Genomic DNA, 20546 nt, shown 5'->3' on the forward strand with positions numbered 1-20546 from the left:
CTCATGTATTCATACAGTATATCTGAATGATTAAATTCACCAGAGTAGAATTGTTGGATCAAAAGGTGTCATAGTTATTGCCTAATTGCGCTCCATAGGGACTGTACCGATTTGTACTCCCCCAGCAATGAACATATAAGAGAGTGCTATCAGACTTTTGGATTTTTGCCCATCTGATAGCTTAAAAAATGGTTTCAGCATAGTTTTTTTAAGAATTTATAATAAAATTTGTGTTAAGGTTTTAAAAATAGTTTTTAAATTTTAAATTGTGATTTAAAAAATAATGTAAAATTTATCATTGCAACCGCTTTTTTAAAATTTATTTGTTTAATTTATTTATTTTTGGCTGCATTGGGTCTTCATTGCTGTACTCGGGCTTTCTCTAGTTGCGGTGCGCGGGCTTCTCATTGCAGTGGCTTCTCTTGTTGCAGAGCACGGGCTCTAGGCGTGTGGGCTTCAGTAGTTGTGGCATGCAGCTCAGTAGTTGTGGCTCTCAGGCTCTAGAGCACAGGCTCAGTAGTTGTGGCGCACGGGCTTAGTTGCTCCGCAGCATGTGGGATCTTCCTGGACCAGGGCTCGAACCCGTGTCCCCTACATTGGCAGACGGATTCTTAAACACTGCGCCACCAGGGAAGCCCGCAACCAGTTTTTAAGTGTACAATTCAGTAGTGTTAATAAGCATTTTAACATTGTTATGAAACAGATCTCCAGAACTTTTTCATCTTGTAAAATTGAAACTCTTTACCTATTACATGACAATTCTCCATTTCCCCCTCCCCCATTTCCTAGCAACCACCATTCTACTTTCTGTTTCTATGAATTTGACTATTATAGATACCTCATATAAGTGAAATCACACAGTTTTTTGTCTTTTTTGTGAGGCTTGTTTCACTTAGGATAAAGTCCTCAAGGTTCATCCATGTTGTAGCATATGACAGGATTTCCTTCCTTTTTAAGGCTGAATAATATTCTGTTGTGTTGTAGATATCACATTTTGTTTATCCATTTATCCATCTATAGATATTTGGTTTGCTTCTACCTCTTGGCTACTGTGAATAATGCTGCTATGAACATGAGTATGCGGATAACTCCTTGAGGTTCTGCTTTCAGTTTTTTTGGATAAACCTAGAAGTGGGATTGCTGAATCATATGGTAATTCTATTTTCAGTTTTTGAGAAACCACTATGCTGTTTTCATACTGCACCATTTTAGCATAGTTTTAATTTGCATTTCTCTCATTTTCTGTGGGGTTGACTATCTTCTCATATTTAAAAGAAACGCCTTTTTTTTTTTTCTATGAACTGTTTGTATCTTTGCCCTTAATGGGATTTTTTTCTATTATTAATTTGAAAAATTTTTTGCTTTTGTGCCTCTGAGTTTTCCAAATTTAGAAGCTAGTAGGCATAAGTACAGGTTTGGAGTAAGACTGCCTAGGTTTGAATTCTAGATCTGTTAGTGGATGTGCAATATTGATTGGGCAAGTTGCTGAACATTTCTGAGCCTTAGTTTTCTTATCTGTAAAATAGGAATATCACTGAGTTGTTATGAAGATTAAATGAGATGATGTATATTATGTGCTTAGTATAGGGCCACTGTGTTAAGGCAAGAAAAGGGGATAAAAGGCCAAGTTTCAGAAAGGAGGCAAAACTGGCGTGATTCACACACAGAAAGATTGTATACATAGAAAACCCTGTAGAAGCTATAAAAAACTATTTGAACTAATTAGTAAATTTATCCAGGCCACAGGTTATAGTTAATATAAAAAATTTATTTGAAATAATTAGAATAGCTAAAACAATTAGAAACTAAATAAAAATATCACCATTAAAATACCAAATACATAGAAATAAATCTTTTAAAAAAGCACAAGACCTCTCTACTGAGAACTATAAAACATAGCTGAGAAAAATTAAAGATCAAAATTAAAAGTACAGTATATATACAGTTGACCCTTGAACAGTGCAGGCATTAGTGGTGCTGATGACCCTCGTGCAGTTGAAAATCTGCAGTAATTTATAGTCTGCCCTCCATATACACAGTTCCTCCCTCTGGGTTCCAAATTTGCAGATTCAACCAACCTCAGATCGTGTGGTACCATACAATGTACTATTGAAAAAAATCTAAGTGGACCCATGCAGTTCAAACCTGTATTGTTCAAGGGTCAACCATACCATGATCATGGATTATAGAACTCAAAACTGTTGAGACGCCAGTTCTCCCTAAATTAATCTATAGATCCAATGCAACCTCTATCAGAATTCTAGCAGGCATTTTTGAAGAAATTTTCAAGCTGATTCTAAAATTTACTTGGAAACGCAATGAATATAGAAGAGCTAAAACAATCTTGAAAAGAAACAACAAGGTGGAAGATTTATAATATGTGATTTCAAGACTTTAAAGCTACAGTTAATCAAGTATTGCCCTAAGCATAGATAAATAATATCAGTGGGACACAATAGTGCGTCCAGAAATCGGTCACACATATAAGGTCAATTGATTTTTGATCAAGGTGGCAAGTAAATTCAACGGGAAAAGGATAGTCTTTTTAAACATGTTGCTGGATCAAATGGATTTTCTTATGGGGAAAAAAAAGAATCTCCATGTCTTTCTCTCTCCATATACAAAAATTAAATAGGCATGGATCATAGATCTAAATATAAAACTCAGAACCAAGAGCTAGGAAAAACAAAGAAAAATATCTTTGCAGTCTTGGAGTATGCAAAGATTTCTTGAGCAGGACACTGAAAGCACTAACCATAAAAGTAAATTAAATAAAATTAAATGAACTTACGTTCTTACTGCAAGACTTCTCGGGACCTTTATTAATGTTTCTAGTAAGAGGATCATGCAGCATTTCTCAGCATGTTTGACCACAGAAGCCTTTTTCATCTGGAGCATTGAACTAAAATACAGGAGTGAGTGTGGCATAGAATTCACTTGGAGAAGTGTTGCTTCAGTCCTCTCCTCAAAACATACTATTTTTGAGGGTTGTAATAAGTTAATGATCATTTTCTCCCTCTTTGGTGTGAATTACTGTAATTGCATCCATTTCAACAGAGTGAAGAAAACCCTTCTTCCAAAAGAGCTGTAATCACTCCTCACCCCATAATGACTGGTCAGCCAGCCAACTGTTGCAGTTATTACTACCGGTAGGATTCTGGGATAGTGTCACATTAGATTGAAATTTGCCATAATAAGAGGAATAAAGAGTGACTGAAGGTACAAAGCATTTTTGCATTCTGCCTGCTGCTGTTTCCATATACTTGTTTGGCCTGCTCTGCCCTGCTCACTTATTGCCTGGCAAACTCCAAGTTATTAACCCCTTGCTTCTCTCAAATCACTCAACTCCTTTAGTAATCCCAGTTCCTAATTGCTTGAAAGCCTTTTCTTTTTCCCCCTGTGGAATTCCCACTCTCTGACTCACAGTTCACTGTCCTAATCAGATTCCTCTTCCTGCTGTTTCTGCCCATGAACTGATTTTTATGGAATATGGATTGTCACATAAGAAGCAGAAGAACCAAAATAGAAAGTAGAGGGAAATCAAAGCCAAACTTTACTTAAACCAGAATTTGGCTGAAGGCTGTATTCAGAGAAAGAGATCTGAGGAAGAAGTCAAAATAGTATTGTAATGCCAGTAGAAATATATAAAGAAAAGAGAGTTTAAGGAAGTGTCCCTATAATGTTTTTGGATTGTATTTTAAAAATTGATTACTGTAACAGATATTAGTTTCTCCTGAATGTGGAAAGCTAATAGCCAGATAGGGAAATGTTATCTGTGACATCTGAATAGAGCTTACTAGAAATTAAGAAGGTTTAATTTTAGATCTGCCACTAATTTGCTTTTTGATAGTAAGTATATATATTCTTATAAAGAAAGAAATTATTGCCCTCACCCTCATTTTGCAAAATATATATATATAAAATACATATATATACACACATATGTGTGTGTCTCTCTGTATATGTACACACACACCACATGCACACATATACACACATACCAAGCTCTGTCCCAGATACTTTTCTTGTGTGCTGTCTCATTTAATCATTTCTGTTCATGTCTCCACTTCCTCATGTGGAAAGTGAGGTGATAATATCTCACTCTGCCTTCCTCCCAGGACAACAAATACAATCATAACCAGATAATAAAATACACTACTTCGAGCATTAGTCTAGAATTTAAGGAATAAACCTTGAATGCCATGTTGTGAGATGTGTACCATTGTTTTCATAGCAAAATGGTATGATGGATCCTGGTAAAATTCATTTCAAAATACATTTGCAATACAAACTTAGTAGAAACAATTTACACAGGTTGTTCTGCAGACATCAAAGAAACGATGGAACATCTGGAAGGTATAGAACGGTCTTTTTTCTACTTCTCAATAAATGCAACACAAAGTAAACACACCCTTTACAGTACTTTATGACACACCTCATCAAAAAACAGGCAAGAGAGATTACTTAGGCAAATGCTTAGAGGCAGGATTACAACATAGATGACAAAAGAATTTTACATTAGAAATTGAAAACCAATTTTTAGCTTGTATTATAATAGTATAAACAAAAGGGTGAGACATACCTCAGAAGGCATCTAGGGATTGTGAGGTGTCAAATGGAAAGGTGTTTATGTAACTCTACTGCTTATTAACCTGGACCTGGGAGCTGAACAAAACTTGATGTCTTTTTAGCAGCCTGATACTTTATTATAATCAGAGTGGAAGTTGTAAAAGTTATTGAACCCCACCTCTAGGCTGTCTTTCCATTCTCCTTAACAGCTTTCATAATTTAATAAGATGATGGAGGTGGGGGCACAATGGCTGCCGAGTGTCTCGGAAACTACAAGCTTTCCTCACTAAAGTTCCCTAAAGTATCTAGAGGATCATAAACCAGGAAACAAACCTCTCCAAGAAAGACCATAAAAAGTTACTAACTGAAAACCTGAAAAAGGCTGCCTTATAATCTCTTACCTGGAAAATGATTAGACAATAAGGTCCATAGGAACAAACATGAAAAACAAAGTGGTTTCTATGGCTGTTTTGAGAAACTGAGAAAGAAAAAATAATTTTGGCAGAACTTTTTCCAGTTGAAAGTTTCAAGAATAAAGTTTTCAGACAATACACTTAAGAAATCATATCAGATACACATTAACAGCAATAAATACAAATTGGAAATGACCAACATATAAGTGGATATTAATAGTGCTGGTTCACTGAATAAAGAAAAAGAGCAGAAAACACGAGAACCTTACATTACAGTAGAGAAGTTACCTTCACTCAATAGCAAGACCCTTATGCCCATCTAATGAATTCTTAAATTTTTATATTTATTTTTTATTTCTAGAATTTCCTTCTGATTCTTTTTTTATACTTTCCATCTCTGTGGTAAAATTCTTCATTTATTCATGCTCCTCATTTCTACTAAATCCTTTAACAGAGGGACTTATTGTGATGGCAATTGCAAGAATCCATACATAAGTTAAAATCTGTAGAACTGTACACCACAGGAAGTCAATTTCACTGTGTGTTATTTACAGAAAAAACTATGGCCTATTTAAAGCAAAAATAATAACAATGTACAATAGAGTTGAGAGCGTATGAAGAAATAAAATATAACAAGAGCACAAAAGTTGGGATTGAAGTAGTACAAAATAGTATGAGGGAGGTTGTAATAAGTTAAAGTTATATAATATAATCTCTAAAACAGTGGTTCTTAGGGCATAGTCAGCCCAGCAGCATCGGCATCACCTGGGAGCTTGTTAGAGATGAAGGTCTCTGGTTCCACTGCAGACCCGAGTCAGCAGCTCTGGGGCTGTGACTCAGCCGTCTTTCTGTGATTCTGATACATGCTAAAATGTAAGAACCATCACTTTAGAGCAAGGGTTGGGAAACGTTTTCTGTAAAGGGTCAGATAATAATATTTTAGGCTTTGTGGGCCATATGGTCTCCAGCGCTGCATTCTAATAAAGTATTATTTATTCTTTAAAAAAGGCCATGAGCACCAGTTATCTTTTGTCCATGTGCTGTAGTTGCTGATTTCTACTTTAGAGCAACCATTCACACACACATGCACATGCACATATACACATAAACAGATATAGCTAAAATGCCAAAAATGAAATAAAATGAAAAGTTACAAAACACAAACAACCCTCTCTATGCACAGTAACGTGGGACTGTAAAAATGATCATGCAAGCTGAAATCATGCAAAGCACTTTTAATATCAATGGAAAAAATTATGATTGTTCTGTGACCTTTAAAATCTTTTTTGTCATAACATTTTTGGCTTTACTGTGGTGTGATGCCATCCTGTGCGGCTGTTCTCCGGAACAGTAGTTATTTATCTGTCCACTTTCTCTCCCACCTGAGTGCATGCCACCAACCCCTGGAAGATTAGATGGAGATGGACATGAGCCCCCTGAGGCCCCAGAACTATCTTCTCGGTTGTGAACCAAAGACTGACAAAGATTATCACTTTAAGGTGGATAATGATGAAAATGAGCACCAGTTATCTTCAAGAACGGTCAGTTTAGGGGCTGGCGCAAAGGATGAATTGCACACTGTTGAAGCAGAGGCAATGAATTATGAAGGTAGTCCAATCAAAGTAACACTGGCAACTTCAAAAATGTCTGTACAGCCAATGGTTTCACTTGGGGGCTTTGAAATAACACCACCTGTGGTCTGACGGTTGAAGTGTGGTTCAGGTCCTGTGCATATTAGTGGACAGCACTTAGTAGCTGTGGAGGAAGATGCAGAGTCAGAAGATGAAGAGGAGGGGGATGTGACACTCCTAAGTATGTCTGGAAAGCGTGCTGCCCCTGGAAGTGGTAGCAAGGTTCCACAGAAAAAAGTAAAACTTGCTGCTGATGAAGATGAAGATGATGATGATGATGACGACGATGATGAGGAAGCGGAAGAAAAAGCTCCAGTAAAGAAATCTGTACGAGATACTCCAGCCAAAAATGCACAGAAATCAAACCAGAATGGAAAAGACTCAAAACCATCAATACCAAGATCAAAATGTCAAGAATCCTTCAAAAAACAGGAAAAAACTCCTAAAACACCAAAAGGACCTAACTCTGTAGAAGACATTAAAGCAAAAATGAAAGCAACTATAGGAAAAGGTGGTCCCCTTCCCAAAGTGGAAGCCAAGTTCATCAATAATGTGAAGAATTGTTTCCAGATGACTGACCAGGAGGCTATTCAAGATCTCTGGTAGTGGAGGAAGTCTCTCTAAGAAAATAATTTAAACAGTTTGTTAAAATTTTCCATCTTATTTCATTTCTGTAACGGTTGATATCTGGCTGTCCTTTTTATAATGCAGAGTGAGAACTTTCCCCGCCACGTCTGATAAATATTGTCCAGGTTCCATTGCCAAGAATGTGTTGTCCAAAATGCCTGTTTAGTTTTTAGAGACGAAACTCCACCCTTTGCTTGGTTTTAAGTATGTATGGAATGTTATGATAGGACATAGTAGTAGTGGTGGTCAGACAAATGGAAATGGTGGGGAGACAAATATATACATGTGAAATAAACCAGTATTTTAATAAAGTAGCACTGCTTCTCTTTCTCAAAAAAATTTTTTTTTGTTTGGCTGGGGCAGTGGAAGAAGATATTTTGCTTGACTGGAAAGGAGCATCAGGGAACTTTCTAGAGGTCTAGAAGTGTTCTAGATCTTGTTTGGGGTGGTGGTTACATGAATGTGTAGAATTGTTGACATTCATTAAACAGAACACTTGTGATCTATGTATTTCATGTATGTAAATTATATGCCACTCAAAGATTTTTTTAAGGTACAAAATAAGGGTCTGGAATAAAATTTGCAGTTCACGTTAAGTGACATCCTTATTGCAGATAAAATAAGGTAAATTATACGGAATGAATTCTTTAGGAAGAAAGATGGGGAAGGCAGTCCAGGCAGAGGAAACATTTGCAACGCTTGGGAAGAGGTATGGGAATGAATGAAGTTTGAGAAGCATTGCTTTATGCGATGGGGAGCCATGGAAAGATTTTCATTAAGGGAGTGAAATAATCAGAATGTATTTTAGAAAGATTGCTCCTGTAGGAATTGAAGGGGAAGGAGATTAGAAGCAGGGAGATATATTTGGAGGCTCTTGCTACAGGCCACATGAGAGATGAAAGGAACCTAAGGGAAAGATGTGCGAATCAAGAATGGGGCAAAAACTTGAATGATATTTAGATGGAATCAATTGGATTTAGTGACTAGATTTATTAAAATATTAGCAAACATTTGTGAGCAGGCATTGTGCTTTGGGCTGCCATGCCTTATCTCATTTAACCTTTATAGTAACCATCTCGGTAGGTATGGTCATAATTATCACCATCACCACCACCACTGTCATTTTCTCCATTATACAGATAATGCTAAGTAACTTGCCCAAGGTTACACAGCTTAAAAGTGCCAGAGGCAAAGTTTGTAATATACAGTTTCTCAGGAATAAATTGTGGGAATTCTTAAGATAATTTATGTCCCAACTTGCTAACACAGTAAGAGGAAAAACAATAACAGAAGACTAATTTCATGACCAAATGTAGAAAAGTCAAGCAAATCATAAAATCAAAAGAAATACAGTCGTCCCATAGTATCCCTATGGGATTGATCCCAGAACCCCTCAGATACCAAAATCCACAGATGCTCAAGTTCCTTATATAAAACGACCTAGTATTTGCATATAACCAAAGCACATCCTCCAGTATACTTTAAATCATCTCTAGATTACTTATAATACCTGACATAATGTAAGTGCTATGCAAATAGTTTTAAATGTAAATTTCAACTTTAAATGTGATTTCAATTTTATATATTTTTCTTATGTATACTAATAAACTTAATATTTGTTGCTAAAGATTTTTTGGGGAAAATTAATATAGAGAGAAAGAAATAAGTGAAATTTTATTTAATTGTTCTTTGGAAAATATGGCATAGGTTATATGTTCCAAGAATTTGATTTAAATCAAGTAGAGCTGGCCCTCCATATCCATGGGTTCCATATCCATGGATTCAACCAATTGCAGATAGAAAATATTTGAAAAAAGAATTCCAAAAAGCAAATGATATTTGCAAATGATATGACCGATAAAGGATTAATACCCAACATATATAATCGGTCATATCATTTGCAAATATTTTCTTCTATTCACTAGGTTGTCTTTTTGTTTGGTCGATGGTTTATTAATAGAATTTTTAAAATTTTATTTATTTTGTTTATTTTGGCTGTGTTGGCTGTGTTGGGTCTTTGTTGCTGCACGCGGGCTTTCTCTAGTTACGGCGAGCAGGGTCTACTCTTCATTGCGGTGTGTGGGCTTCTCATTGCGGTGGCTTCTCATTGCGGAGCATGGGCTCTAGGCACGCGGGCTTCAGTAGTTGTGGCACGCGGGCTCAGTAGTTGTGGCTCACGGGCTTAGTTGCTCTGTGGCATGTGGGATCTTCCTGGACCAGGGCTCAAACCCGTGTCCCCTGCATTGGCAGATGGATTCTTAACCACTGTGCCACCAGGGAAGCCCCCTTAATAGAATTTTTTGAGCAGTTTTAGGTTTATAGAAAAATGAGCAGAAAGTACAAAGAGTTTCCCATAAACTTTTTCACCTCTACTCCCACCCCAAGTTTTCCCTATTATTAATATCTTGCATGTAGTGTGGTACATTTGTTACAATTGATGAGCCAAAATTGATACATTATTATTCACTAAAGTCCATAGTTTACATTAGGGTTCATCTTTGTGTTGAAGATTCTATGGGTTTTGAAAAATGTATAATGACAGGTATTTACCATTACAGTATCATGCAGAATATTTTCACTGTGCTCCATCTCTTCATCCCTCCCTCTTTCCCTCTTCCAAATTCCTGGATTTCTTTTACTGTCTCCATAGTTTTGCCTTTTCCAGAATGGTTGGACTCATATGTATGTAACCTTTCAGATTGGCTTCTGTCACTTAGCACAATTTGTTTTTTCCTTTCCATTTTCTATCATCAGTCTCACTTGGGTATTAACAGTTTTACTAATATTTTTTTAATTAGCTGTAGGCTTTATTTTCTCTTTTGTTGTTTTTTATTTCATTGGTCTCTTTTCTTATCTTTATTATTTTCTCTTCTTTCTTTAGGTTTAGTTCTACTTTTTGTAATTCTTACTTTACGTTTAGTCTGCTCTATTTTTTTTTTTTTTTGCTTTTTATTTTATATTGGAACATAGTTGATTAACAATGTTGTGTTAGTTTCAGGTGTACAACAAAGTGATTCAGTTATACATATACATGTATTTATTCTTTTTCAAATTCTTTTCCCATTTAGATTATTACCAAATATTGAGCAGCATTCCCTGTGTTGTACAGTAGGTCCTTGTTGGTTGTCTATTTTAAATATAGCAATGTGCTCTGTTTTTTCTAGCTTTTTTGGTGGAAACAAGATCAAGATTATTACTTCAAAATCCTTCTTCTTCTCTAAAACACACATTTAAAGCTATAATATTTCCTCTAAGCACTGTTTTCTTTGTATCTTGCACATTGTGGCATGTTGGGTTTGTTTCATTTTCATTTAGTTTGAAATCTTTTCTAATTTTCCTTGTGATTTGTTTTTTCACCCATGGGTTATTAGATGTGTATTTTTAGTATCCATATATTACAGGGATTTTTTTTATTGCAGTAGAGTTGATTTACAATATTATATTAGTTTCAGGTGTACAACATAGTCATTCAATATTTTTATAGATTATACTCCATTTAAAGTTATTACAAAATAATGGATATACTTTCTTCTGCTGTACAGTATATCCTTGTTGCTTGTCTATTTTGTACATAGTAGTTTGTATCTCTTAATCTTATACCCCTTTCTTGCCCCCACTTCCTCTCCTCACTGGCAACCACTAGTTTGTTCTCTATATCTGTAAGTCTGTTTCTGTTTTGCTGTATACATTTGTTTGTTTTATTTTTTAGATTCCATATATAAGTGATAACATAGAGTAGTTGTCTTTCTGTAACTTATTTCACTAAGCATAATACTCTCTAGGTCCATCTATATTTTTGCAAATGGCAGAATTTCATTCTTTTTTATGACTGAGTAATATTCCATTGTGTATATATACCACATCTTTATCCATTCATCTGTTGAAGGACACGTAGGTTGCTTCCATATCTCGGCTAATAATGCTGCTGTGAACATTGGGGTGCATGTATCTTTTCAAATTAGTTTTTGTTTTTTTCATATACATACCCAGGAGTGGAATTGCTGGATCGTGTGGCAGTTCTATTTTTAGTTTTTTGAGGAACCTCCATACTGTTTTCCATAGTGGCTGCACCAATTTACAATCCCACCAACAGTGTACAAGGGTTCCCTTTTCTGTGTATCCTCGCCAACATTTGTTATTTATGGTCTTTTTGACAATTCTGACAGGTGTGAAGCGAACAGGGATTTTTTAAAAAGGTATCTTATCAATATATAAAAATACTTATCTTACTGATGTCTAATTTGTATATGGTCAGTGAACATGCTCTTTAAGATTTCAGTCTGGAAATTTATTTATTTTTTAAAAAAATATTTATTTATTTATTTGGCTGCTCTGGATCTTAGTTGCAGCACTCGGGATCTTTGTTGTGGCACGTGGGTTCTTTAGTTGCAGCATGTAGGATCTTTAGTTGTGGCATGCAGGCTCTTAATTGCAGCATGTGGGATCTAGTTCCCTGACCAGGGATTGAACCCGGGCCCCCTGCATTGGGAACACAGAGTCTCAACTGCTGGACCACCAGGGGAGTCCCTGGAAATTTATTGAGAAACATTTTAAGGCCCAGAATAAGGTCTATATTGGTGCAACTATCTTTGCACTTATGTATTCTGCGGCTGCTAAGTGCAATGTTCCATGAGTGTCAATTAGAGCAAGATGGCTGATAGTATTGTTTAAGTCTATCTGCTTATGGATTTCTTTTGTCTACTTCCATTACTACCTATTACTGAGAAAGGGGTGTTAAAATCGCTATGATTGTGGACTTAACTATTTCTGTAGTTCTGTCATCCCATACTTTGAAGCTCTGTTGTTGATTATGTCCATATTTAGGATTATTTTGTCTTCTTGATTAAGTGGCCCTTTTATTATTATTAAATCTCCCTCTTTATCTCTGCTAATGCTCTTTGTTTTGAAGTCTGTTTTGTCTGGTAAAACAGTCACACCAGCTTTTTTATGCTTAGTATTTGAATGGTATATCATTCCTTCCTCCTTTTATTTTCAAATTGTCTGTCTTTTTTATGTATGAATTGTGTTTCTTAGAAATAGCATATAATCAGATCTTGCTTTTTTTAATTCAGTCTCAGTCTTTACCTTCTAGTCCATCTACATTTAATGTAGTTATTGATATGGTTTTACTTAGGTGTACTTTGTTTTTTGTTTTCTGTTTATCCCGTCTGGGGTTTTTTGTTCCTTATTTCTTCCTTTGATTGATCAATTGACTTTAGTTTAATCAAATGTTTTGTAGTATTCTATTTCAATTCATCTAATGACTGCTTAGCTGTATCTTTTTAATATTTTCTAGTACTTGCTGTAGCAATTTTACTGTGTATCCTTAAATGATCACATTCTACATATTAACATGATATCATTTCTTATAGAATGTAAAATCTGTGTATATAAAATATGACAATAGGAACATAAAAGATGGGATGTAATAGAACATGCTTTAGGGTAACATAAGGGATACTTGCGGCGTTGAAACTGTTCAGTATTTTAACTGTGGTGGTGGACATATGAACCTACACGGATGATAAAATTGTATAGAATGTAATGCACACTCACACAAACATACACACACAAATGAGTACAAATAAAATGGGGGAAATCTGAGTCAGATCAATGGATTATGTCAATATCACTATCCTGTTTGTGATATCATACTATAATTTTGCATAATGTTAACGTTGGGGAAAACTGGACAAAGTTTACAAGGGATTGCTCTGTATTATTTCTTCTAACTGTAGGTGAATCTACAGTTATCTCAATAAAAATTTCAATTTAAAAAATGTTCTTGCTGTAAGGCAACCAAACTTTATTGCTTAAAGTAATGGGCCTTCAAGTATCAAGAAAGAAAAAAGTTAGAGAAAGGATATTTCTACTTTGATTCATAATATATAAAACTAGAATATTCAACACTGCTTTGCAGTTCACATTGCCTGGTTGGTGGAGAGTGGTAGAAGGGATTCAGAACAATACTCATCAACTTGCCTGCACAAGTTGTTGTGTGGATGTGTTCCAGATGCGGGCCAGCTGTGCACCCACAGTCCTTTATTGCCATGGCTCGGGCCTAGAGAGACTTTAATAAAAGTAATTATTGAAATAACAAATCTAGCCTCCTATGTTCAGGAAGGACTGTGTTACAATTGTCCTAGCCCAAAGAGATTTTATCCTGCATTTAAGAATTTACAAGAAGAAAATCCTGTAACTTTGTTCAATCAACAAATGTTTCTTGAATACCTTCTATTTATCAAAGTACTCTGCTAGTTGCTGAAGACACAGGAATGAAAATGACAGTTACTGATTTCAAGCAGCTTAGGGTTTAGTGTAGAATACAAACTTATATACTAGTCATTACAATACAGATGTGTTAGAAATATGCAAAGGGTGCTGTGGAAACACGTCCAACAGATCCAGGAGTGTCATCAAGGGATTCTGAAGGGATAATCTTAAAGGTTAAGTAGAAGCAAAGAAGAGGTGACAGGGCACTCTAGGGAGAGCAACAGCAAGATCATATAGCCTGGTAGGTTAGGAGAACGAGCCATTCACTCTGACTAGAGCCTAGAGCTAGGAGTGGCGGGAAGTGAGGACAGAGAACTTGGTAGGGAACACTACTGTGTGTTGGGGGGGGTTGAATAGTGTTCCCCTAGAATCCATATTCACCTAGGACCTCAGAATGTGACCTTATTTGGAAATAGACTCTTTGTAGTTATGATTATTTAAGTTAATATGAGGTCGTTCTGGGTAGGGTGGGCCCTAAATCCAGTGAGTGGTACCCTTATAAGAAGAGGAGAGGACACACAGAGAGAGAAGGGTCCATTTGAAGGCAGAGGTAGAGATTGGGGTGAAACAACTACAAGCCAAGGAACACCAAGGATTGCTGGGAGCCACCAGAAGTTACAAAGAGGAAAGATTCTTCCCTAGAGCCTTCAGAGGGAGCATGGCCCTACTGATACCTTGATTTTAGACTTCTAGTCTCAAGAATTGTGAGGGAATAAATTTGTGTTGCTTTAAGCCAGCCAGTTTGTATAATTTGTAACAGCAGACCTAAGAAACGAATGCAATATTTAACCCATATTCTGCTTACTATGTGTTAAGCCCATTGTGATGGTTTTAAGATACGTCCAGAAATTCTTTTATTCCTCCCTTCAAAAGATAGAGCCTAATTCCTCTCCCCTGGAGTGTGGGCTGGACCCTAATGACTTGCTTCTAATGAATGAATGAAGGGAAAATGAGGGCATGCAGCTTTGAGACCAGGTCAGGGGTTAGCGAACTTTACTATATGGGCTGGCCGCCTATTTTTATAAATCAAGTTGTATCGGAACATATCATCCCCATTTGTTTACATATTGTACGTAGCTGACTTTGCACTGAAACAACTGAGGTAAGTAGTTACAATACTCTATGGCATGCAAGCCTAAAATATTTATTATTTAGCCCTTCAAGAAAGTTTACAACAATGAGGTATCACCTCACGCTGGTCAGAATGGCCATTATCAAAAAATCTAGAAACAATAAATGCTGGAAAGGGTGTGGTGAAAAGGGAAACCTCCTGCACTGTTGGTAAATTGATAAATCACTATGGAAAACAGTATGGAGGTTCCTTAAAAAACTAAAAATAGAACTACCATATGACCCAGCAATCCCACTACTGGGCATATACCCTAAGAAAACCATAATTCAAAAAGAATCATGTACCACAATGTTCATTGCAGCACTATTTACAATAGCCAGGACATGGAAGAAACCTAAGTGTCCATTGACAGATGAATGGATAAAGAAGATGTGGCACATATATACAATAGAACATTACTCAGCCATAAAAAGAGATGAAACTGAGTTATTTGTAGTGAGGTGGATGGATGGATCTAGAGTCTGTCATACAGAGTGAAGTAAGTCAGAAAGAGAAAAACAAATACCGTATGCTAATGCGTATATATGGAATCTAAAAAAAAAAAAAAGGTACTGATGAACTAGTTGCAGGGCAGGAATAAAGAGGTAGACATAGAGAATGGACTTGAGCACATGGGGTGGGAGGGCGAAGCTGGGGCGAAGTGAGAGTAGCATTGACATATATACACTACCGAATGTAAAATAGTTGGCTGGTGGGAAGCAGCAGCATAGCACAGGGAGATTGGCTCAGCGATTTGCGATGACCTAGAGGGGTAGGATAGGGAGGATGGGAGGGAGGCTCAAGAGGGAGGGGATATGGGGACATGTGTATGCATATGGCTGATTCCCTTTGTTGTGCAACAGAAACTAACACAGTATTGTGAAGCAATTATACTCCAATAAAGATCTATTAAAAAAAAAAAGTTTGCTAATCCCTGAACTAGGTCATAAAAAGCACTGCAGCTTTTTCCTTGCTCTTGATTAACTTTCTTTGGGGGAAGCCAGCTGCCTTGTCATGAGGACACTCAGAAATTCCTGTTATCAAGGAATTGAGGGCTCCTGCAAATAGCTATGTGAGTGAATAGTCTTGGAAGTACAATTGACCCTTGAACAATGTGGGAAGGTTTGGGGAAACAACCCTCTGCTCAGTTAAAAATCCACATATAACTTACAGGTGGCCGTCTTTAGTCATGGGTCTTCCATATCTACGGTTCCACATCTAGATACTCAACCAACCGCAGATCATGTATTACTGTAATATTTTTAAAAGCCACGTGTAATTTTTTTAAAGCCACATGTAAGTGGACCCGCACAGTTCAAACCTGTGCTGTTCAGGGGTCAACTTTAGTTCCTCAAGCCCCAGGCAAGCTTTCAGATGACTGCATCCCGGTCAACAGCTTGACTGAAACTTCCTGAGAGACACTGAGCTGGAACCACCCACCTAAGCTGCTCCCAGATTCCTGACCTTCAAAAACTATGTGAGATAATAAAGGTTTGTTGTTTTAAGCTGCTAGGTTTTGGGCAATTTGTTATGCTGCAATACATAACCAATTCACTCATCCTCCCCTTCTGCAGTTTTCCATGCTGCCTACAAGCTGCTCTGCGTGCCTTATCTATGCCTCTGGCTTTGCTATTTTAGAAACACTTTATATAAGACCTTTATATAAAGAAACTCCCAGATGACATAGATAAGATTTAGGAAACAAAGGATATTGGAAGGCAGGGGCTGTATCTTTTATACTTTTAATAATTCTCCTTACTAACTAATATAGCACTGTGTATGATTATTGCTGATGAATGTGACTATCACTAACAAAGTGTTAGGCTTGTAAACCATGCTTATTTGAGTTTGCTCTATTATGTTACTATTATTTATATAAAAAGGAGTATTCAAGTATGCCACTATAACCTTTATTGGGTTTTAGTTGCTTTCTATATTAACCAAGTTGTCTCTAGTCAGGATGGTGTTGAGTTCTGTGGGTGTATTAGTTTTCTATTGATGCATCACAATATTATCTTAGTGGCTTAAAACAACACACATTTATTATCTCAGTTTCTGTGGGTCAGGACTCTGAACATGGCCTAGTTGGGCCTTCTGCTTACGGTCTTACAAGGCTTCAATCAAGGTGTTGGCCAGGGCTGGATTCTCATCTGGAAGCTTGACTGGGAAACTCGTGTAGTTACTGACAGCATTCAGTTCCCTGTGGTTGTAGGACTGAGAGCTTCAGCTTTTTGTTTTGGGGTTGGGTTTTTTTGTTTGTTTGGTTTTTGGTTTTTGGTTTTTTTGGTCATTATTACCTATTGGGTAGAGGTGTCCCCCAGCTTATAGAGGCCACCCACACTTCTTTGCCATGTGGGGTTCCCCAACATGGCCATTTTCCTTCCTCACAGCTAGCAAGGGAGAAACTCCAGCAAGACAGGGAGTACAGATTTATATAACATCATCACATCATTATGTGCATGTAACCACATACAACCCAGCACCTTTTCTGTGTTCTATTGGTTAGAAGCAAGTCTCAGTCACAGTCAAGGGAAAACATTAGCAGGTGGGGACCACAGGAACCATCTTAAGAATATGTCTGCCATGACGAACTTGAAGATCATGCAAGTCTTCCTTGCAAGGTGGGATTCCTGCCTTACCAAAGATGGCTTCTGTACCTAAAAAGGGAGTGAGGTGCATTTTTTCCTCCTTTGTGCTACGAATGGATGACACCCAGGAGAGTGTTGAATAGAAGCATAGAGGGTAAATGAATAGAAATGGGATCATAAAAGGTAGGGAAAGTAAAAGATATACCTAATTCCAAAACACATTTTCAGGCTTGAAAATGCTGTACCTGGAAGCAGCTTGGCATGCAGCTAGCTAGACTGACCCTAAACAAAGGCTTCCTGCATATGAGGAGCCAAAGGTGCCCATTTCCACAAAAGGTCACAGGTATAGTGTAAAAAGTTCTATTATATGTTCCTTTTCAATCATACCTGCATAGATTGTATTCAAGTTTTAGTAAGACCTTAGAATGAGAAGGGCAACAGTAAATGTGATCCCAAATCTACTTTAATGTGTGACATACATTCATTTATTCATGTAGTGAATTGCTATTGAATGCTTACCGTATATATACAGGGCCCTTTGTAGGTGCTGTTCAATTTTGCATGTTCATGGTATGGGTCAATAGGAAAGAGTGCTACCATCTACTGGCTGTACCTACCATAGGTGTGGGAGGAGGAGTAGAGGCCCACATGCCTAGTTTCTGCCAGCCCTGACATATAGTGTTCTTACAAGAAGTTTGGTGGTAAAGCACAGAAAAGTGAGTAGATTAGTCAGAGAGAAATTTTGAAAAGGAATGACATGGGCCTGCTTATAGGCAAAGGAGAAGCCCAGACAATAAGAAGAGACTGGAGATGAACGTTACTTTTTTTTTCCTTAACATATATTACATTACATTTTTCCCCTTAACATATATTACATTACTTTTTTTCCCTTAAAAAAAAGTAATGTAATCTCTCATTACTTTTTTTCCCCTTAAACATACATTACTGTGTGTCATACATGGCAGTAGATACCATAGTAACCAAACTAAATATATCCCTGACCCCTTTGCCTTTATGCCCCATCCAGCTTGGCAACATAATGATTTCAACAATTGCTTCCTCCCAGGCTTACCTCCTCCACCCCTTGTCACCTTTTGGCCCTTCTTCCTTTGACTATGCAAACCCAGAGTACCTCCCTAATCGTGTTTTCTGCTGCTATGTTGATTGACTGCCTCCTCAGTTGGGTCCTCACTGCTGATTGGTGGCCTTGAATTCATATCTATTTGCATTTTCCGCAGTAGCTATCCAAACCTCTTCTGTTCCTTATTATCCTGTCTATTGTCCTTCTCAGTTGACTGTGCCTCCTGTGATGGGGTCTCTCAGCTTCCTTTCTACTCATCTCATAATCTTTTATTGCCATCCTCACTTTTCTATTTTCTTGCAACACAATATAAGTAAATACACACAGGTATCCCTACCTACCTTCTGGTCAAGATTTTCGGTCCCAAACCCTCCCACCTCCTCAAAGCTTATTCCCAGCCACAAGCATCCCTCACTCTAGTTGAAGAAGACATATTACCCACTATAGCAGAGTATATTACAGAATCATTGCCAAGCCATCTGTGCCTTGACGTCTGATATCTCCCTTAAAATTAGAGGGGGAAAAAACTGTAACAAGTGTTTTAAAGTTCAAAGAATTTAAATAAGTTAAAATAATAGTATTTATTAAATTAGCAAGTTTTAAAACTTAATTTTGTTCCCAAAGTAATAAATTTGTACTTCATAGATAATTTAGAAATTTAGATTAAAAGAGAAGAAAATAAAATCCATCACTATCCCGACATCCAGAAATAACCATGGCTAATATTATATCTATTCTTCTAGTCATAGAGATGTGTCAGATTACATGGTACCTATTATCATGTTACCTTCCTTTTTCACAATTTGTTTTCAATATTTTTATCTGTCCTTATATATTTTAATATATAATTTGTAAACATTTTAGATACTGTATAGTTTTACATAATTTATTTATTAAAACTTCCCTTTATGGATATTTTATTTTCCCAGTGATTTATGTTTTAAATAATTATGTGATGAAATCTTTTTTTTTTCCCACACACACACACTGTATTTTATTTTTACAAGAGATAAATGGACTGACACCAAGCATTGTAAATGGATGACCACAACAAAAGCAACAATGAAACACACTCATACTATGTCATAATATTGACATTCAGTCCAGTAATCCTCCACTGTAACAGCTCCTTTACTTTGCAGTGAAAATTGATTTGTATATTCTTTGCCTCTGAGTCCTTGTGGGATTTTTTTTTTTTTAATTCAAACAGAAAGTCACAAAAATTATAATCATCCTCATCAGTTCACTCAGTCCCATGTAATTAATTTTTTTTTATCTTGATCTTTTGTTAGCACTTTTATGAGTTCATCAGTTTTTCATTAGAGTTCTGAAAATGCTTATTCATTCAGTTCAGCAGTACAGTTACCAGAAACCTGTACTTGTCAGAGTCTTTTCTATGAATTCCTTGAAGATGAACCCCTTTTATAGGAACATATTTACAAAAGCATCAGAGTACACCCAGAACTGTCTGTAGACAAAAGACTTAAAAATGACCACAGTTAAAGATTTGATGAAAGTTCATAATAGTGCAATTGACAAGGAAATTTAGTTATTTCTGAGATATGCGTTTTAAAGTAATAACTAGAATTATGACTTATAACGTTATACCAGAACATATAAGATTTTTAGAAATTTCACGTAATGTCTGAAACATTTATATTAACATATTTCCATAAAAATAACCCAAAGAAAGTTTAGTGTTAGTTGTTTTGTTTGTTTGTTTTTTTATACTGCAGGTTCTTATTAGTCATCAATTTTATACACATCAGTGTATACATGTCAATCCCAATCGCCCAATTCAGCACATATGTGATGAAATCTTGATAGCTAGACCCTTTTTGCAAATTCCTGATTATTTGTTTAGAATAAATTCCTTGAAGTTGAATTTTAGATCAAAGAATATTTACATTTTAAGCCTACTGATACCTGCTGCCAAATAATTGTACTTCACAATGGTTGTAACAAGTATTTAACCATCAGCAGTGTATAAGAGTATCTGTTTTCCCATACCTTTTCCAAAGCAGTGTGTAAAAGAGCAATCTTAGCCACTTTGCAAGGAGAAACTGGTATCTTATTTTGGTTTAATTTGCATTTCTTTGATTACTGAAGTCGCACATTTTTCTTACTGTCCATTGCATATCTTTTTTTGTAAATTGCCTGTTCATGAGCTTTTTCCTCTTCCCCTCATTTGTATGTTTATCTACTTTGATAATTTTGAGCTCATGGTTGTTCAAATTAGTAACAGTGTATTTT

The 20546-nt window shown here is 36.4% G+C and overlaps 1 protein-coding gene and 1 pseudogene across 2 annotated transcripts in view; both read left to right on the forward strand.

The window, feature by feature from the left end:
- Positions 1–20546, forward strand: part of MAP3K13 (mitogen-activated protein kinase kinase kinase 13) — a 165376-nt gene that overhangs the window by 34686 nt on the left and 110144 nt on the right. The window lies entirely within an intron of this gene.
- LOC137765663 (nucleophosmin pseudogene) lies at positions 6410–7237 on the forward strand (annotated as a pseudogene).

This window comes from Eschrichtius robustus, chromosome 6 (genome assembly GCF_028021215.1).
Source record: "Eschrichtius robustus isolate mEscRob2 chromosome 6, mEscRob2.pri, whole genome shotgun sequence".
NCBI lineage: Eukaryota > Metazoa > Chordata > Mammalia > Artiodactyla > Eschrichtiidae > Eschrichtius > Eschrichtius robustus.